The sequence below is a fragment of the Schistocerca cancellata genome, chromosome 5 (genome assembly GCF_023864275.1).
Source record: "Schistocerca cancellata isolate TAMUIC-IGC-003103 chromosome 5, iqSchCanc2.1, whole genome shotgun sequence".
Lineage (NCBI taxonomy): Eukaryota > Metazoa > Arthropoda > Insecta > Orthoptera > Acrididae > Schistocerca > Schistocerca cancellata.
Window position 1 is genome coordinate 214,355,417 of NC_064630.1, and position 21,327 is coordinate 214,376,743.

Genomic DNA, 21,327 nt, shown 5'->3' on the forward strand with positions numbered 1-21,327 from the left:
ATACCTTTGCTTGGCAGTACCCTCCAAGTAGAAAAATATGTTAACCAAACACACGGTGTCATCCCATTTGTTAAATTTGGCTATACGCTCATATACCTTCAGCCACTTGTTTGGATATTGGCCATCGTCACCAGAGAACCCGGAAGAATGTCTCATATGGTGGCGCACCGTTGCTGTCATCGTAACGTCCTCTTTTTCTTCTGTCTCCGGTAGATTGCGATCTGTTGAATATGGCTCGAACTCGGGTTTCTCGCCACATAAACGGCGGCTCTGTCGTGGCCTGATGGGAGCCACTGTGTCGTCGCTATCGTGCGCTATCACAATTTCCAATATCCAGCGTCTCCAACAGAATAATGTCACTTAGAAAACGGTGTACTTAGATGAATCACGAACACTAACTTCACTTAAAGAAGATTTATTCAGCACTTGCACATACAAGAGTGCGGAGCGAACTGCCTCCGGCCAGAACACATACGGTATATATACAGCTACAGAACATTTCAGTACTTGTGGATACTTCTGGAATGTGCTAGAACCGAATACAGAAATTAAAATTGTACACTCCAGGTGAGTTTCAATCTCAGGACTCTCCATGCAACAGTCAACAGTCAGTATCATAACCACTACACCACGGAGCTCCTCAGCTTCATCTCTGACAATGTTCTTGTTGTTGTGGTCTTCAGTCCTGAGACTGGTTTGATGCAGCTCTCCATGCTAATCTATCCTGTGCAAGCTCCTTCATCTCCCAGTACCTACTGCTACCTACATCCTTCTGAATCTGTTTAGTGTATTCATCTCTTGGTCTCCCTCTACGATTTTTACCCTCCACACTGCCCTCCAATGCTAAATTTGTGATCCCTTGATGCCTCAGAACATGTCCTACCAACCAATCCCTTCTTCTTGTCAAGTTGTGCCACAAACTTCTCTTCTCCCCAATACTATTCAATACCTCCTCATTAGTTACGTGATCTACCCACTTAATCTTCAACATTCTTCTGTAGCACCACATTTCGAAAGCTTCTATTCTCTTCTTGTCCAAACTATTTATTGTCCATGTTTCACTTCCATACATGGCTACACTCCATACAAATACTTTCAAAAACGACTTCCTGACACTTAAGTCTATACTCGATGTTAACAAATTTCTCTACTTCACAAACGCTTTCCTTGCCATTGCCAGTCTTCATTTTATATCCTCTCTACTTCGTCCATCATCAGTTATTTTGCTCCCCAAATAACAAAACTCCTTTACTACTTTAAGTGTCTCATTTCCTAATCTAATTCCCTCAGCATCACCCGACTTAATTCGACTACATTCCATTATCCTCGTTTTGCTTTTGTTGATGTTAATCTTATATCCTCCTTTCAAGACACTGTCCATTCCGTTCAACTGCTCTTCCAAGTCCTTTGCTGTCTCTGACAGAATTACAATCTCATCGGCGAACCTCAAAGTTTTTATTTCTTCCCTCTGGATTTTAATACCTACTCCAAATTTTTCTTTTGTTTCCTTTACTGCTTGCTCAATATACAGATTGAATAACATTGGGGAGAGGCTACAACCCTGTCTCACTCCCTTCCCAACCACTGCTTCCCTTTCATGGCCCTCGACTCTTATAACTGCCATCTGGTTTCTGTACAAATTGTAAATAGCCTTTCGCTCCCTGTATTTTACCCCTGCCATCTTAAGAATTTGAAAGAGAGTGTTCCAGTCAACATTATCAAAAGCTTTCTCTAAGTCTACAAATGCTAGAAACATAGGTTTGCCTTTCCTTAATCTTTCTTCTAAGATAAGTCGTAAGGTCAGTATTGCCTCACGTGTTACAACATTTCTACGGAATCCAAACTGATCTTCCCCGAGGTCCGCTTCTACCAGTTTTTCCATTCGTCTGTAAAGAATTCGCGTTAGTATGTTGCAGCTGTGACTTATTAAACTGATAGTTCGGTAATTTTCACATCTGTCAACACCTGCTTTCTTTGGGATGGGAATTATTATATTATTCTTGAAGTCAGAGGGTATTTCGCCTGTTTCATACATCTTGCTCACCAGATGGTAGAGTTTTGTCAGGACTGGCTCTCCCAAGGCCGTCAGTAGTTCCAATGGAATGTTGTCTACTCCGGGGGCCTTGTTTCGACTCAGGTCTTTCAGTGCTCTGTCAAACTCTTCACGCAGTATCGTATCACCCATTTCATCTTCATCTACATCCTCTTCCATTTCCATAATTTTGTCCTCAAGTACATCGCCCTTGTATAGACCCTCTATATACTCCTTCCACCTTTCTGCTTTCCCCTCTTGGCTTAGAACTGGGTTTCCATCTGAGCTCTTGATATTCATACAAGTGGCTCTCTTTTCTCCAAAGGTCTCTTTAATTTTCCTGTAGGCAGTATCTATCTTACCCCTAGTGAGATAAGCCTCTGCATCCTTACATTTGTCCTCTAGCCATGCCTGCTTAGCCATCTTGCACTTCCTGTCGATTTCATTTTTGAGACGTTTGTATTCCTTTTTGCCTGCTTCATTTATTGCATTTTTATGTTTTCTCCTTTCATCAATTAAATTCAATATTTCTTCTGTTACCCAAGGATTTCTACTAGCCCTCGTATTTTTACCTACTTGATCCTCTGCTGCCTTCACTACTTCATCCCTCAGAGCTACCCATTCGTCTTCTACTGTATTCCCCCCCCCCCCCATTCCTGTCAATTGTTCCCTTATGCTCTCCCTGAAACTCTGTACAACCTCTGGTTTAGTCAGTTTATCCAGGTCCCATCTCCTTAAATTCCCACCTTTTTGCAATTTCTTCAGTTTTAATGTACAGTTCATAACCAATAGATTGTGGTCAGAGTCCACATCTGCCCCTGAAAATGTCCTACAATTTAAAACCTGGTTTCTAAATCTCTGTCTTACCATTATATAATCTATCTGATACCTTTTAGTATCTCCAGGATTCTTCCATGTATACAACCTTCTTTTATGATTCTTGAACCAAGTGTTAGTTATGATTAAGTTATGCTCTGTGCAAAATTCTACCAGGCGGCTTCCTCTTTCATTTCTTAGCCCCAATCCATATTCACCTAATATGTATCCTTCTCTCCCTTTTCCTACTCTCGAATTCCAGTCACCCATGACTATTAAATTTTCGTCTCCCTTCACTACCTGAATAACTTCTTTTATCTCATCATACATTTCTTCAATTTCTTCGTCATCTGCAGATCTAGTTGGCATATAAACTTGTACTACTGTAGTAGGCATGGGCTTCGTGTCTATCCTGGCCACTATAACACGTTCACTATGCTGTTTGTAGTAGCTTACCCGCACTCCCATTTTTTTTATTCATTATTAAACCTACTCCTGCATTACCCCTATTTGATTTTGTATTTATAGCCCTGTATTCACCTGACCAAAAGTCTTGTTCCTCCTGCCACCGAACTTCACTAATTCCCACTATATCTAACTTTAACCTTTGCATTTCCCTTTTTAAATTTTCTAACCTACCTGCCCGATTAAGGGATCTAATATTCCACGCTCCGATCCGTAGAATGCCAGTTTTCTTTCTCCTGATAACGACGTCCTCTGGAGTAGTCCCCGCCCGGAGATCCGAATGGGGGACTATTTTACCTCCGGAATATTTTACCCAAGAGGACGCCATCATCATTTAACCATACAGTAAAGCTACATGCCCTCGGGAAAAATTACGGCTGTAGTTTCCCCTTGCTTTCAGCCGTTCGCAGTACCACAACAGCAAGGCCGTTTTGGTTAATGTTACAAGGCCAGATCAGTCAATCATCCAGACTGTTGCCCCTGCAACTACTGAAAAGGCTGTTGCCCCTATTCAGGAACCACACGTTTATCTTGCCTCTCAACAGATACCCCCCCGTTGTGGTTGCACCTACGGTACGGCTATCTGTATCGTTGAGGCACACAAGCCTCCCCGCCAACGGCAAGGTTCATGGTTGATGGGGGGGAAGTCTCTGACAATATTACAGTTTATTTTAAAAAAATCATAACCACTACACCATGGAGCTCCTCAGCTTCTTCTCTGACAATATTACAGTGAAAAAAAAAATTCATGATTCAGTTACACTACAACAAAACTTGTTACGCTTACTCTATATTTTATGACCCACACATATGCGTGTGTGTGGGGGGGGGGGGCGGGAGGAGAGGGGGGGAAGCAACATGTGATGGAGGCCGTAACTGTTATTTGCGTGTTCCTTAGATTGTAACTGCAGTCTTTCGCAACGATATGGAACGAGTGAGTATTGCAGTTACATACCTTTTATAAGGGGAAAATACGGATAATAACATGCGAACCAGTTACATGATTTCTTAAGTTTCTTTTTCACTGCACTGCAGTAGATACACAACCTGTACATACACTGTGTAAAAAACTAAGTGAAAAATTGGTAGCGCTGTTAGAGGAGATAAAAAGGGCCGCTTTTGTTACGTGAGAGGAATGGCAATGGTACACCTTCCTCCGCTAGGGACCTTGAAGGAATTCACGCTGGACTTTCCTTAGACTAACGTTCACTGTTGTTTTGAAAACTTCGTACGCAACACGTTAATACTGGAAGCTGATCTGTAACACAATTACATCCTATTGCTAGAATGCTTTAGATATCATTACCTATAGCAGTATCCACACCCCTCGATAAACAACATTATCATTGTTTATGTTGTGTTTGCGTGACTGTTCCTACTGATGTGCACAGATTCTAGGTGGCCGGTTTCAAACCGAGTTATCTGACATGCATCTCATTTATGGGGATACACAATACAGCTATCAAAGGTGCCTGTGTTCCGAACGATATCCAGGGACGAGGTTGCCAAGTCATGTCACATTTCAAAGAACTTGTGCCCACCTTCGCGGAACAGGGTCTATTAGACCATACCGATGGAAAACTGGTAGGCCTCGCAATGAGCAAATTGTTCAGTTTGAGGAAGCTGCCTTGAATTGAGAGCAGCCCCCAGATTCCATGGTAGGTATCTAAATACCTGTAGCACCATTGTGCTGAACGAGACAGGCATGCATCCATTTAAGTATCAGCTGATGACTACCCGGCGGTTGGAATTATGTCAATGGTGCCTACACCAAGTTGTAAAAATCCCTAACTTCCAAACGTATGTTTTGTTTACTAACATGACTGCTTTCGAAAGGGAGGAATATTCAATAGTTTAATACGGTGTTGTTATTGGTTAGTTTAATTAAAAATATTCTTTCTTTATTCGTTATTATATATAAATATTCTTTATGTGTGCTTTTATTTTAATTATTGCTTTAGTTTTTGGTTATAGTTGATTCAACTTAGTTCCTCATTTCCTTTTAGCTTTACTCTCCTGAAAACCAGGAAAATATAAATATTTCGTTTTAAATACCACAGGAGAGCAACAGATGTATTCCGCAGCGGCGATCTCTCGGAAATTCCTCGTCTTTATCTGCTCCACCTGGAATATCTAAAACCTTTCCTCGCTACGCAGATCGTTCGGCACAACTGTGTGCTACGTTGTTTGACTAGTCTGGTTGATAGGTCCAACAATTTAGCAAGTTAAAGTTTACTAATTCGGAGATAATCTCTCGACGCATTACGACCGTGGAAAATGCAGGTTCGCACTATCGTTCCAAACTTCACCCCCGAGCTATCTACGTCTCTTAATATCTGTAGCATAATAATTAACTTATTTCGGTATGTAGATATACACATGTTGAATACTTGATGTTAGTTATTGGATTTCATTTTGGGCAAAAAACTATTTGAACATTTACTATACACCATAATGGCGTCTCACAACAATACAATCTCTCACCTCCTCTCACTCGTCCGATCTCTCCGTTTCCTTCACTAAGAGTCTTGCAAATTTGTGGTAAGGTCCTATGGGACCAAACTGCTGAGGTCTTCAGTCCCTAAATTTACGCACTACTTAATCCAACTTAAACTAACTTACGCTAAGGACAACACAGACACCGATGCCCGAGGGAGGACTCGAACCTCCGACAGAGGGAGCCGCGCGGACCGTGACAAGACGGCCAGACCGCACGGATACCCCGCGCGGCACACAAAGAGTCTTTGGTTCGATAAGAGATAAGACACAGAGATGAGTTGGTAGCACGGAACGTCCAATTCTCGCAGTCGATATATTATGTCGTTCACCACAATATCAATTCGTCGCACTCAATTCATAGTTTTGCATACATCGATACACCACAATAGACGCAACAGCTATGTCCGGGAGTCGTAAAATACTAAGGCAATTCCACCATGAACAGAGATTACCATAAATGTGCGGGCTGGTACAGTTCTCGACGATCTGATTGGAGAGTGTATTCTGCCCATCAAGCTCCTTGGAGGAAATTATCTTATCTTTCTCCCTAAAACACTACCGGAAATTTTGGAGAATGCTCCACTAGCGGCGAGCTAACGAATGTGGTCCCACCGTTTGACGATAATATCAGAGAACCGTCAGACGATGTTCTCCCGAGTTGCTGGGTTGGGAGAGGCGGGACAGTACCGCGGCCACCACATTCTCCCGACCTCACACCTACCGATTTCTTTTTGTGAGACAGTGAATCGTTTGGTGCACGAGACATCGTAGACACTCCAGAAAACCAGGCTGTCCATTTGGGTCAAGTAGTTATTCGTCAAACTCCTGGTTGTTCTGAACATCTTAGACAACCATTAACACACGGGTTCCAGTTGTGCATTACTGTAAACGGATGGCATTTCTAAAAATAACTCTAAAATAATATTCATCGTATATCAGTTTGAACACTTTCTCTGAATACCACAGGCGCAATATCTTCTTGGGCTCCTTGTGAAGAAATTGGGCTCCTATGAGATTTTCCGGACATGTTTCTTTTTACATCTTTTAACGTTAATAAAATTTAATACACCAAATTTTTTAAATCTCTAAATTCATAATGTTGTTGCTGTCATCTTCAGTCCAGAGACTGGTCTGATGCAGCCCTCCATGCTGCTCTATCCTGTGCAAGCTTCTTCATCTCCCAGTACCTACTGCAGACTACATCCTTCTGAATCTGCTTAGTGCATTCATCTCTTGGTCTTCCTATACGATTTTTACCCTCCACTCTGCTCTGGAATACTAAACTGGTGATCCCTCGATACACCAGAACATGTCCTACCAACCAATTCCTTCTTCTAGTCAAGTTGTGCCACAAATTCTTCTTCTCCCCAATTCTATTCAGTACCTCCTCATTAGTTATTTGATATACCCATCAAATCCTCAGCGTTCTTCTGTAGCACCACATTTCGATAGCTTCTATTCTCTTCTTGTCTAAACTATTTATCGTCCATGTTTCACTTCCATACAAGGCTACACTCCATACAAATACTTTCAGAAACGACTTCCTGACACTTAAATCTATACTCGACGTTAACAAATTTCTCTTCTTCAGAAACTCTTTCCTTGCCATTGCCAGTCTAAATTTTATATACTCTCTACATCGAGCATCATCAGTTGTTTTTCTCCCCAAATAGCAGAACTCATATACTATTTTAAGTGTCTCATTTCCAAACCTAATTCCCTCAGAATCACCTGATTTAATTCACTACATTCCATTATCCTATTTTTGGTTTTGTTGATGTTCATCTTATATCCTCCTTTCAAGACACTGTCCATTCCGTTCAATTGCTCTTCCAGGTCCTTTGCTGTCTCTGACAAAATTACAATGTTGTCGGCAAACCTCACAGTTTTTATTTCTTCTCCATGGATTTTAATTCCTACTCCAAAATTTTCTTTTGTTAAAATTGCAGTTGTTCCAAAGATATTCCTTTTTGCATGCTGCACATCGAAATTTTTATTTTTATTTATGCACCCAGATGCGTTTCGCCTTTTTTATATCTTCAGTGGGCGTCCTGAAACATTACATGATTTGTCCATTTTTACACATAGATTATGGTTTCACATCTAGGTTCTTTAACGTTTTTTTGTGAAATGGAAAGGTACTTACAGATAACTTCTAATTCATTGCATCTAAGCAAATTGCTTTTTCTCATCTGGCAACCAGGTGGATATCTTACAGTTCACTTTCAGTTCACTGTTTGCATTACTGCCATCTTTTTAATACAGAGTTTTATTTGTTTTTCTAAGTGTTACCAACATTTTCGGTTTTCTGCATTCAACTGTGCATCATGCAAAAAACGCATTTCTTTGAAACAACTGCAGTTTATGTACAACTGCTGTGAAGAAAATGTCTACTAGAAGAAACGTGTTTTCTTTTGTTTCCTTTACTGCTTTCCCAGTGTATACATTGAATAACATCGGGGATAGGCTACAACCCTGTCTCACTTCCTTCCCAACCACTGCTTCCCTTTCACGACACTCGACTCTTATAACGGCCACCTGGTTTCTGTACAAATTGTAAATAGCCTTTCACTTCCTGTGTTTGATCCCTGCCACCTTCAGAATTTGATAGAGAGTATTCCAGTCATCATTGTCAAAAGCTTTCTCTAAGTCAACAAATGCTAGAAACGTAGGTTTGCATTCCCTTATTCTATCTTCTAAGGTACGTCGTGGGGTCAGTATTGCCTCACGTGTTGCAACATTTCTACGGAATCCAAACTTATCTAACCCGAGGTCGGTTTCTACCAGCTTTTCCATTCGTCTGTAAATAATTCGTGTTTAGTATTTTGCAGCCGTGACTTATTGATCTGATAGTTCGGTAATTTTCACACCTGTCAACACGTGCTTTCTGTGGGGTACTAAGAAAATACTAAGAAAATAAAATTATTAATTTCATGTGATATAACTTTATTCGAATATGGAAGCAAGTAGCATCTTCATGCCATTTGAATTTTGTTACATGCCGCCGTCATGGTTGCAGGTAATGTCAAGTATTGTACATTAAAGAGCAGAAATTTCGTTGCGGCAATAAAAGTTCCGTAGAGCTCAAGTTGGTGCCATACTAAGGTCTTCAGTTCGCATAATATTTTAAAGGGCCGTTCGTAGTAGCAAAAATAAAGTTCTTCATCACGAAAGACATTAGATAGCATGCGACCTTTGTCAGGGTTACCACTACGTATGCAGTGCGTGAGAGTTATTCAGACTATGAAATTCAAATTTCGTAAACGTAGGTAGAGTACAGTTCCTAGGAGCGAGTCTGGCGTGAATCGCACGCTGATAGGCGTCCTTGACATTTAAGCCGAGGAATCCACAGCGCGCTGCTATTAATCTCCTCACTCTGCCGGGAATTGCGCATTAGCTTCCGTATACGCCAGTAGAAACGTTTCCTGAACGCTATCATTGTCTGCTTCGTCTCTCAGTGAATTCATATTTTCTATCTATTACCACAAGCTTCGTGACGTTTTGACAGCTTACACTCAATGACTTTAACATGTGAATGAATGCCACCGTTAACAGTTTATAATAAACATAAACGAAGTACGTAAATAACCTAAACCAAATTTATACCAGTTTATATACTCTTTTTGGAAAATTCTAAATATTTGAAGTGGATCAGTCGTTAAGAAGAACCTCCGTTGTTAAGTTTGAAATGTGTACGCTAACGCAAAGAACTGAAAGTCAGATCCCGTCAAGATTCTTAATTATCTCTCAGGGATGTTCAAATTTATCAAGTATACGGATCAAGCGGGGTATTCAATTTTCTAAGTAATATTTCAACAGAATATCTTCCCCGTATCATTAGGTCTTCCAAAACAATTGACGCAGGTTTTAGAGTACGAAATTTAAACTAGAATTTCATCTTCCACTCTACAGTGGGGTGTGCCCAGACCTGAAACTCCTTGGAAGATTAAAACTGAGTCCCCATCCCGCACACAGTTTTAACTACCACGAACTTTTAAATGTACTACACTGCAGAGTGAAACATTCGCTATTGAAACAATCCACTGGGCTGTGACAAAGCCATTTCTCCGCTACGTACTTTCTTCCCTGAGTGTTAGTGCGACGAGAATTTAGGAAGACTTCCGTCATGTTTGGAAGATAAGGTGAGTTTTAAAGGCGGAAGTAAAGATGTGAGGGCGTCTGATGAATCTTGTCTGGGTCAGGCAGTAAGACCATTCGCTACGAAAAGAAAGTTTCCCAGTTCGAGTTCCGGCCCGGTGCATAGTTTTAATTTAACGAGAAGTTTCGAAAGTGGTAGTGTCTGCTGTCTTCGTCTGTGTGACCATCTTCAGCAATTTACGCGTACTTGTAACAATTATATCAAAACAAACATTACCTGCGTGTGAATACTTGTTTATTCTGTTTAGCTATACCACCCAAGTACTGCTGTATTTCCATAAAATAATCGCTTGACGAATTGCACAGTAATATCTAATGGTAAGTTTGATTTATGGTTACAGATTAGATCACATATTAATCTACATTTCGCTTATACCTATTTTCCTGTTTCCCCGTAGTTTATTGCTGCCGAAGGTGTCCCGATGTGCAAAACAGTCTAAATAAGTTCATTTTCAGCAATAAATTATGAAACATCGTTTAATGAACCCACAAGAACTTCGATGCACTACGTAAATTATTCCATATTTCAAAAGTAATGAGCACGAAATAATATGTAATCAGATGCAGTCTTCAGGATACATTAGAGTACAAAGTAAGCACCATTGCAACCGAAACCACGCACGCGATAGCACTCGTCGGGCAGATAGCCGGTTCAAACCCCGATGGAAGAAATTTTCAGAACCAATATTTGACCATCAAGGGCGTGTGGTGGATTTTGTAGCGTAACGTTCATGGGCAGCACTGTTCACCAACACCCTTGGTTATACTTCAAATCTCCCTGTAGTCTCTCTTGGATGGGGGCAAGTGACGCTTTAGATGGTGATGTGTCTGTCCACTGATGCAGATGTTAAGTTCGTCGGACTGTTTTGTGACATTCGACAGAAGCGGGTTATATGCAGCCACCAAGTTTTACACGTTTTTTTTTCATCATTATAATCATCAACAACACATGCACGATACCACATTATACCAGTTGCGGATACAGAAAAACCTCAAGGAGGGGGCGCTAAAGATATCTTGAGCTACCTTTACTTTTACCGTAATAAAAATAATCAAGTAACTTGCAAAGTTTAGAAAGTTATATTTCAACTGATTACACACGCATATACAAGACATAAAAAAGTTACAATTGTGGTTCTCTTCCTTAAATGATGAACTCTATGCGCCTATTCTTCCTGGCAAATTGGTTAATTACATCATCAATCAGGCAATTTATGTGTGTGGAACTATTATTGTCGATTCCGTTCGTTTCTAGTACATTCGATAGAGGGCCTATATAGTAACAAAGCGTTTTTAGGAATCTTCTTGGAAGTTACTATTACTGAAAATATACGCATCAATAGTTTCCTGGCCGGCCGCGGTGGTCTCGCGGTTCTAGGCGCTCAGTCAGAAACCGTGCGACTGCTACGGTCGCAGGTTCGAATCCTGCCTCGGGCATGGATGTGTGTGATGTCCTTAGGTTAGTTAGGTTTAAGTAGTTCTAAGTTCTAGGGGACTGATGACCTAAGATGTTAAGTCCCATAGTGCTCAGAACCATTTTTTTGAATAGTTTCCTGTATTACGAGTTAGGTATGGAAAACTTTTGCTACTTTATTAGTAAAATCATTGTTACGAGTCCCGTAACAATCTTTTACAGAGAAATTACTATGAATTATTATTATTAATACTTCACAATCAACTGATCACTCTCACTCTTGACTAATCTTCACACTTTCACTCGCTACAAGTAGGACTTTTTACTTAGCCATTCTTCAGTCCTAATATTTCTGCTTCTGAATGTAAGCTAGCTTCCTATTCGGCGAATAGTCCGTATTTATAACGCTACGTATCGAAGATTCTCTATGCAACAAAACAGTAGAATATTCGCGACTTTTCTCGAACAAATTCCAGACAGAGTAACCTATCGAGGTCACTAGAATCGCCGCGACTTTTCTCGTAGGATTGCGTTAGCTATGTATGTGCCAGACAGAAACGCATAAAATACGATGACACGGACGCCCGTGCTACATAGGAAAGTATAACTAATCGATAACTCGATTCAGTCGAGTCGACTGACGAAAGAAACGATCGAATATCATGCGGGCAGACTGGCGGGGGCGGTGCGGGTGGCAATGCGGGCGGCCCCGCTAGGGGGAGGCGCGCGCTCGCCGTATGTATCCGCCTCTGCATTACACACACACTCATTAGCCGGAGTAGGGAAAGCTGTGCTATGCGCCAGCTATATCGACCTCTGCCCAGGTAAGTATCGATATAGAAGCAGGCTGGAATATTTGCGGTGGATGACCGGCCGAGAGGGGTCAAGAGAGTTGGCAGAGGAAGGGCATTGTAAGTCTGGGTGCGCTGGCCGAGTGAGGGCAGTTGGAGACGGATCGGTGTAAACAGCTGAGGCGGCGCTTGTCCGCGGGTACACGACCGTGGCAGTGGATGTTTGTAGGTTCGCTTGAACACAGTGCCTCTGCCAGGTACTTAAGTGTGAATTGCAGAGTAACCATGGAGATGTAGAGTGGGAACTGCACGGCTTGTTGTGGCTCTCAAGTTTGGATCAGAGTCCATTGAGCGGACCCATTTGTGCACGACTGTACTTTCTAGAGAATAACAGATTTGCGGAATTAGTCAGTCTCTAACGATTCATCAATCTGTTCTCCAGGTGCCATTATTGTGCGCATTGAACACAGAGTGTGCGCAACCCCTGGTGGCGTTGCAAGATTTATTAAATTGTTTTCTGTTACAATATGCTCGTAATTTTAGCGAACGGTTATATTGTGTGCATATATGTTTGGTGATTTTGCCGTTTGAGACAGTCAATTTCCAATAGTTTCTTTTTTTGTTGCATTTGCCGCTATCTGAAAAGGTGATTTTTTTGTACCGTTTGCCATTATTCAATCTTGTATGTTCAGGTATGTTTTAAGATAAGTTACTACCTGATTTCCGTGATAAACTTTGTGATCCTCAGGGGCTGTGCGTAGCCGCGCGAGATTAGCCGAGCGGTCTAGGGCGCTGTAGTCATGGACTGTGCGGCTGGTCCCGGCAAAGGTTCGAGTCCCCCTTCGGGCATGGGTGTGTGTGTTTGTCCTTAGGATAATTTAGGTTAAGTAGTGTGTAAGCTTAGGGACTGAAGACCTTAGCAGTTAAGTCCCATAAGATTTCATACACATTTGAAAATTTTTGGCTGTGCATACGCTGGCGCCATACCATTATTATTATTACTATTAAATGTGTTTGCTGTCGACGCCATTACTTGTTGTATTGAGGAACATTTTCTACCACCTGAGTTGTTCACATAGTACTGCGCCCTTTCATTTCAAAGGTCGTGGACTGTAAATAACGCCTCGAATTTCATGATCTTGTATTAGCACGGTTATCCACTGATATCTTACTGGCAGAGTCATTAGCAGTAATCTATTACTTTATCGCTGTAACTGATGCAGTTATTACGATATTGAATCACTCACTTTTCTCAAACTTAAACTGGCAGTTGGCCGTTACTGTGAATAAGGTGTTAGGTGATTGAAAATTGTCTCTGATATCCGTCTGCTTGAGGTAACCAGTGTTATGAACCTCGTTCATGTAATTTACTGATTGATGGTTTGCCTCCTTATATAAACGGCCGTTATTGTAAGTGACTATTATGTACTGTTACCTGTTTTTTGCACTGACTGCTTGAAATAACTTGCATCACGTTTAAAGCTCAGTCCTGTTTAGGTTTACATTACACAAGCAAATTAAAGATTTGTCTTAACATCTTGCCTTGGAAATTGTTTTTCTGGTTCTGAAACGCGCTGCTGACTGATTAAGCCTTACTTGTGAGACTTCCCTAGAACGTGATAATCTCTTAACTGCATTTCTTAATTTTTTAAATTTCATTACTGCGTTATCTTTGATGCGGGCTGTGGGGCTGTGGTAGTAGCGGTGTAGCTGCGTTTTCCCGGTTACTTTTTTGAACTTGCTCTTATCCAAATATGACTCATTGTCATGGTTTTGTGTTTTAAACTGGTTAAAGATCAATCACAGAGTTGTATGACCGTGAGTGATAGAGAAAAATTATTTCTATGGAAACACCTAGCAGTTGCCTGCTGTGGAGCCCCATGTTCAACTGTGCAAGCTGAACGTGAGCCCTCAACATGTGTGCCTGTACCAGCCTTATAGTCTGCCGTCAAATGTACATCAGCTGAAAAGTTAGTATAGTGAAGGGGACTTCTGCCTGTGCAACAACTGATCATCTTCTAACCACCACTTCTGCATGGATGGGGACAAATTTGTATTCGGTTTACTCAAACCATTATTTTCCATTCAGGGTATATGAAGCTGTAATCGACAAATATCAAGTGTACAACATTGTTAAGGCTTTCGTGGCCACTTGTTGACAAACTACCTGTTGGCTTCTGTCTCGGGTACTTCAGCCGACATTCGTCTGATGATTTCTCTGGCGTTTCGCCAGCACGAGTGGCTGGCATTGACAAAGCATCACCCTCCATTGCTGGTGGTGGACTGGAGCCGATCTAGCGGCCGCCGACTGTAAGTACCTGAGGCGTCAACGTCCAAGGGCTTCCCCACGGTCATCTCCGGTGCGGTTCTTCTCTTGCTACATGAACGGTCTTTCGCTGCAGCACGGGAAGCCAGGATCTGTTCACCTTGAGGCTTTCTTCTTACTTGTTGAAGCTACTGTCGTGTTTGTGTGTTTTCATAGATTCTCTGAACAAGTGGGTGTGATAATTCTTCTCTACAGTCAGAACTTCTGTGCTGGCAGTGTCGCTTATATTCTATGATCCTGGTGTTGATTGATCGTCCAGTCATTCCTACATAAAGCTTTTCCGTATGTGCATGGTATAATGTATATTCACGACTTTGCCAGTCGGTCCTGTTCAATATGGGATAAAACGTGATTCACTTGAAAACGCCACTTGAAAAGGCCACCTTACGCCAGGTAGTGGATATCCAGTTGCGGTATTGGCGTGCAAATTCAGGCGTTCGTCGCCTATGAGTAGGAGTCAGCGCTGGTGCCTGTGCCAGGCACATGCTGCAGAGGCCCATACGCAGGAACGTCCGCTAAACGGTGGTTATGGAGAGACTGCTGGTAGCCCCTTAGTTCATGTGCGCGGTCAGTTGCTCAGTAGTTGAACGTCTATTCGCCCATAATCCCATAATCATTTCCATAACTGTCGTTCAGCCCAGTCATCTGTAACCCGTTGTGCACGACATCTGCCTCGCACTCGTTTTGGATAGCGCCTTTTTGATATGCACAGTGTACTTTAATCACGGCGGCACGCGAACAGTTTACAGACCTTCTAACATTCTACGTGGTATCTGTTTGTTCTAAGTCGTGTCTCACTACCACTTTCGCGCAACGTCGCTCTGAGCATGATTTTTAGGGAATTGACTAGTTTGAACCTGGGACCTGTTGCTGGTAAGGAGACCCCATATCACACATGACATGTAGAGTTCAGAAGAGTTCAGTGAGACTAGCGATGATATAATCAAATACTTAATGATTTCAGCATCAGCTCCACTGCACTATATGTAGAATAATCTTAATACTAACTTAATTTAGTGGAAGGGGTTCAAGGCTTTCCTATTTTTAGTTAACTGGTAAAATAACGTCGAAAAAGCAGTTAAGTTTACCATTGGAAATTTTATTCTACTCACAAAACATTGTTTATAAATTGCACAATTGATAAAAGGAAATATTTCAATACAGGACGATAAAAACCAACTACGTTCAACAAAAATGTGAACGAATATTCCCTGAATGGGTTTCCAAGTTCTACAATGGATCGAAGGATGACCTATGCCATATCACATCTATAATCTAGATTTAAGTTAAGTTTCATAAAAGAGAAAACTATGAAAATGGTCTACAGTGACCCTCAATTATCTTTAATTACTTATCTAACTTGTAAATTACAGTGGCTGATGTGGCTTCTCAATAATTATATAACACAAAAATCATCGCATTTCAGATTTTTACTTTAAGTAGCGAATGTGAACACCATGAGATTTAATTGAAGATCGACACAAGTATTACGTAAAAAGGGGATGTAACAGATGAGACTTCTGCAGTTCTGAGTGAAGCGTTATGCGCTGCTATGCGGCATCGCGTGTGTTCATTACCTTGACGGTGTTTAGGCAGCGTCAGGGGGCGCTGGGCGGGGCAGCTCCATGCACCTCGCTGTCTCGCAAGCAACTCCCACCTAACTTCTCCTTACTACAATTTACCAAAGTTGGTTTAAAAAAAGGCTATCTGGCTGTGTTTTCAACTGACCAGTCAGGGTCTCAATGTTGACCTTAAGCTCCACCTACAAAAATTCTGTCTATCCAATGAGAAACATTATACTTTTCGTGGTGGGGCAATGTTTTTAACGTTTGCAACGTAACCGAGACGCGAAAAAGTCTCACGCTAAAACTTTTAGCTGGTGTGGCCCTTTTAGTGTTATCGTAAGATCTGTACTGTTCTTCTGGAGGGCTGTATCTTTTAACATTGGCTGGGCGGTGGTCCTGGCGGTCAGCCGGCGATGTGGGTGTCCGTCCCTTATCGTAGGGCCTTCTAGCTTAACACGGTTCTGCTCTCGGCTTCTGTTCCCGTTTCTTCCCTCGGATCTGCGTCTGTTTCACGGTGGGAAGGCATGACATGCATATAGGCGTTCTTGTGTTAGTCTGTGGTATTCCATTTGCTCACTCGTTGATCGTATTACTTTGGTTAATTTAATGTCAGGATTTATTCGGAGCTATGTGACATACTGCCGGATTTGCTTATCATGTCAGGGTTTTCATGGAAGGTGTTGGATTTGCCTGACACCTTACAACCTTGCTGTTCCAGAAATGCTTCCGTTCTTGGTCCGAAAGCCAGTGATCATACCATTTTGACGTAAAATAAATCGCTCCTTATGCACATTGCAACGACTGCACTATGCCGGCCGCAGTGGTCTAGCGGTTCTAGGCGCGCAGTCCGGAACCGCGCGACTGCTACGGTCGCAGGTTCGAATCCTGCCTCGGGCATGGATGTGTGTGATGTCCTTAGGTTAGTTAGGTTGAAGTAGTTCTAAGTTCTAGGGGACTGATGACCACAGATATTAAGTCCCATTGTGCTCAGAGCCATTTGAACCATTTTTGACTGCACTGTTTTCTAGACACGCTTTATATACCTTCCAATTGTGGTGCCGCCACCTGCCATCCAAAAGGACTTATTGAACGCTGATGTCGAACGTAGGCTGTGATCACATTAATGTGACTGGACTGTGTACAATCGTTCACCACCAAGTGTCGGAATTTACTGCAGCAGGAATGAGACCTGTCTAGATGGCAATTCATCGTTATATGATGTTTCTCCTCACGTGGATCGGATATCTCGTCTGTCATGCGAATGTGGAATCGAGTGGTTCAAGAGGGCCATACTCAGATCCACGCAGGATCTCAGTGGCTCCAAGCAACTAGCCGCCGAGAGGGCAGATGTTCGGTTGTCCATATAGAATCGTTCAGATACTCCACGATTCTTCAGCTGGGAAACTGGTTACTTTGCATCAAGACAAATACCCAAATGGACAGTGTGACGACGTCTTGATCATGTGGACTGTCAGCATGGCGATCATTACCAAATGAGAAAAAATACAACTCAACACCATTCATCATTATCAAATGTGTTCTTCTACAGTAGCTTCTAGCATATACAGCCAGGCAACATTACTTGCTTTGTTATAACATCGACCCCTCTTTACGTACAATAACGAGCACAGCGGACTCACAGACACATCAGCCACGTCGTTTAGCAGTGCCCAACAAATTTAAACCTCAGCAACAAGCTTTCTTGACAGTGGACACCAACTACTACGGCAATATCACCGATACCAACCAAGACGACAAGCTGCGTTGGCGTACATTCAAATACATCACTCGGAACACACAGTAAAATACTCTAGGAAGAGTCTCTAATAAAATTCTGTAAAACAACAGTAGTACTATCGTATGAGGCAGAGAGAAGTGTACAAAAACAGCTGGAAATGAAGGAAGGATACAAGCTCCGTACATGATGTTTGTGAGAAGAGCAGTTGGCTGCAGGCTTATAGAATTTGGAACCCAATTTTCAGAAAAGAATTAGAAATTCGTAAGAACGAAAGAAAACAACATTCTAAAAATAATAACAAAGTATCGACCAGTAGAGGAAAGATCATTAGGTAGACCATGAAAGTAGTGCAGAGACTAGAAAGCAATAACCCATGTGCAATGGAGACATATATATAGCAAAGGTTATAACAAGCAGAAACCTAACATCTGTGGAAACAAGGCAAGTAAGAAGAATAAAACAAGGAAAATAAGAGGAAAAGGAAGGATGACGACCGTTTAATATCTCTCAAGAATGAGATCATTAGAAAAGAAGTTCGAAATACAAAAGGATTAGCTATTTAGAGAATAAAACTTTTATGTTTACCACCGCTAATAACTTTATTATGACACTATTCGTTTCAACAATTTTTGTACCCGAGTACAATAAAAGAGTGGCTGATTGGCGTGAAAATGCGGTGTCATAAATCTCATAGGATTAACTTGTGCGGTGCTCATGTTCCTGTCTCTTGCGTGAATACAGTTATAATTCCATAAGCAAGAAAATGTAATTCTATCTGACAACATAGATTCAAGGTAACCCAAAATCTGGAAAATGTAAGAACACTTAACACCCAACAACTGAATTTGACTGCATTCTCACGTGTGTGGGTCTAAGTTGCCCACACGAAATAAGTACAACCATGTAAGATAAAACGTATATTGACAGTGTATACCGTGACTGTATGTGGCGCACAACCTAATGTGGTTTATGTAAGGTTCGCATATATATATATATATATATATATATATTAGGGTGTCCCATTGATCTTGAGCACCCTAAATAACTGTCTGTCCAGATGCAAATTACAAAATGTTTCAAGCAAATGTTCTTTAGCCGTTAGGGCGACATCAGTCAGCATGATTGCCTTCGTTGTAGCTTTGTTTTTTACAAAGATGTGAACAGCGGTATGACTTTTTAAAATGAAACCCTGTATTTTTATTCGATAATTAATTTACCCTCGTAAAGACCTATTAAAAATGTATCACAGAGTACCATTCACTGAAACACAACGTTATTAATTACATAACATAACTCTGACGTTGACGCTCCCAGCGCTTAGTGCAGGTACTAAGGGTAATGGAACATATCCATGTGCTGACGTTGACAGAGGTCAAATGTAAACATAAGTGGAATGCACTCCCGTCATTCCGTCAACCATCCTCAGTTGAAGAGCTGTGTGAGTGGACTGTACACCAACGAAGAGAAGGTAGAACTGCTACTCATCTATGGGGAATATAAGTTAGCAGAACAGTAATTGCAATACTGTTTCCCTATGCACGGGTACATTTAGCACAGAAGTTTAGTCCTCTTAAATTCTGTTGCGTAGAATAGGCATACAGTAAAGGCTGTCCATCCTACAAACTGCATCGACATAACGTTTCTTTTATTGTTATTGTTGTTGAAGATAGGCGAAATCCTACGAAGGCAGCGGAACTGTACAGAGAGCTATACCCTGACAAACCTTCCCGACGGATGTTTTCTCGTTTTGTTGCGACGCTTCAGGAAACGGGAAGTTTCAACCCACGATAACGCAATCGTCGTAGCACTCGCACAGACGAATCTGCCGAAGTTACTGTTCTCGCTTCCGTTGCTATGAAACCACATGTGAGCACACGACAATTTGAACACGAAATTGGCATTCTTAAAACCAGTGTAAAAAAATGGTTCAAATGGCTCTGAGCACTATGCGACTTAACTTCTGAGGTCATCAGTCGCCTAGAACTTAGAACTAATTAAACCTAACTATCCTAAGGACATCACACATATCCATGCCCGAGGCAGGATTCGAACCTGCGACCGTAGCGTCGCTCGGCTCCAGACTGTAGCGACTAGAACCGCACGGCCACTCCGGCCGGCAGCACATTGATAAACGAGTTTCCAGTCCTAGATCCTCCATGAGGAGCGCTAGTGTGTGTTGAAGAAATGATGCATGCCGCTGTCCATTCAATGTTCCACGGTAAAAATAGGGACCCACAACACAGTTAGCAATGATACTCCACTGTCGTTAATGAGCAACGTGGCGAATCCAATGCGTATTTTGCACGGACCAGTAGTGCATGTTCCGCAGTTTCACATTACCATGATTTGTAAATGAAGCCTCGTCCGTAAACAAGTCATTCCCGTACAGTTCTTGGTGCAGTGAGATACGGAACGGATGAAACCGATGCCGATGCAAGATTCTGCACACACTACTGTGGCTTATTCCTACACCTCGGGCAATTTCTCGTTCACCCGCCTGAGGATTGTGCGCTACAGCTGCCAGAACAGCAATTTCGTTTCCATTGCCAGTCGCTGGCGTTGTACGTCGACGTTTTGTGGGAGCCCAGCTTCCTGTTTCCGTGAGTGTCATGCAGATGTTGCCGATGGTTCGACGTCACGGACACCGCCGATCTTGGTAGCTTTCAGCATACAGTGTCACAGCTGTGATTGCATTTCTGTGACATTCGGCATAAATTAAAAAAATATCTAATTTTTCTTCATTACTGAAGGCTGGCATATGGACTAGATGACGGCAAATGTAACAAACCGCAAGAAAACAGGCCTTAATGTGGCAGCGTATGTGAATTAAGTTACAGTATGGGAGCAAGGGGAATCTACAGCCGTAATTTTTCCCGAGGGCATGCAGCTTTACTGTATGGATAAATGATGATGGCGTTCTCTTAGGTAAAATATTCCGGAGGTAAAATAGTCCCCCATTCGGATCTCCGGGCGGGGACTACTCAGGAGGACGTCGTCATCAGGAGAAAGAAAACTGGCGTTCTACGGATCGGAGCGTGGAATGTCAGATCCCTTAATCGGGCAGGTAGGTTAGAAAATTTAAAGAGGGAAATGGATAGGTTAAAGTTAGATATAATGGGAATTAGTGAAGTTCGGTGGCAGGAGGAACAAGACTTTTGGTCAGGTGAATACAGGGTTATAAATACAAAATCGAACAGGGGCAATGCAGGAGTTGGTGCAATAATGAATAACAAAATTGGAGTGCCGGTAAGCTACTACAAACAGCATAGTGAACGCATTATTGTGGCCAAGATAGACACGAAGCTCACGCCTACTACAGTAGTACAAGTTTATATGCCAACTAGCTCTGCAGATGTTGAAGAAATTGATGCAATGTATGATGAGATAAAAGAAATTATTCAGGTAGTGAAGGGAGAAGAAAATTTAGTAGTAATGGGTGACTGGAATTCGAGAGTAGGAAAAGGGAGAGAAGGAAACATAGTAGGTGAATACGGATTGGGGCTAAGAAATGAAAGAGGAACCG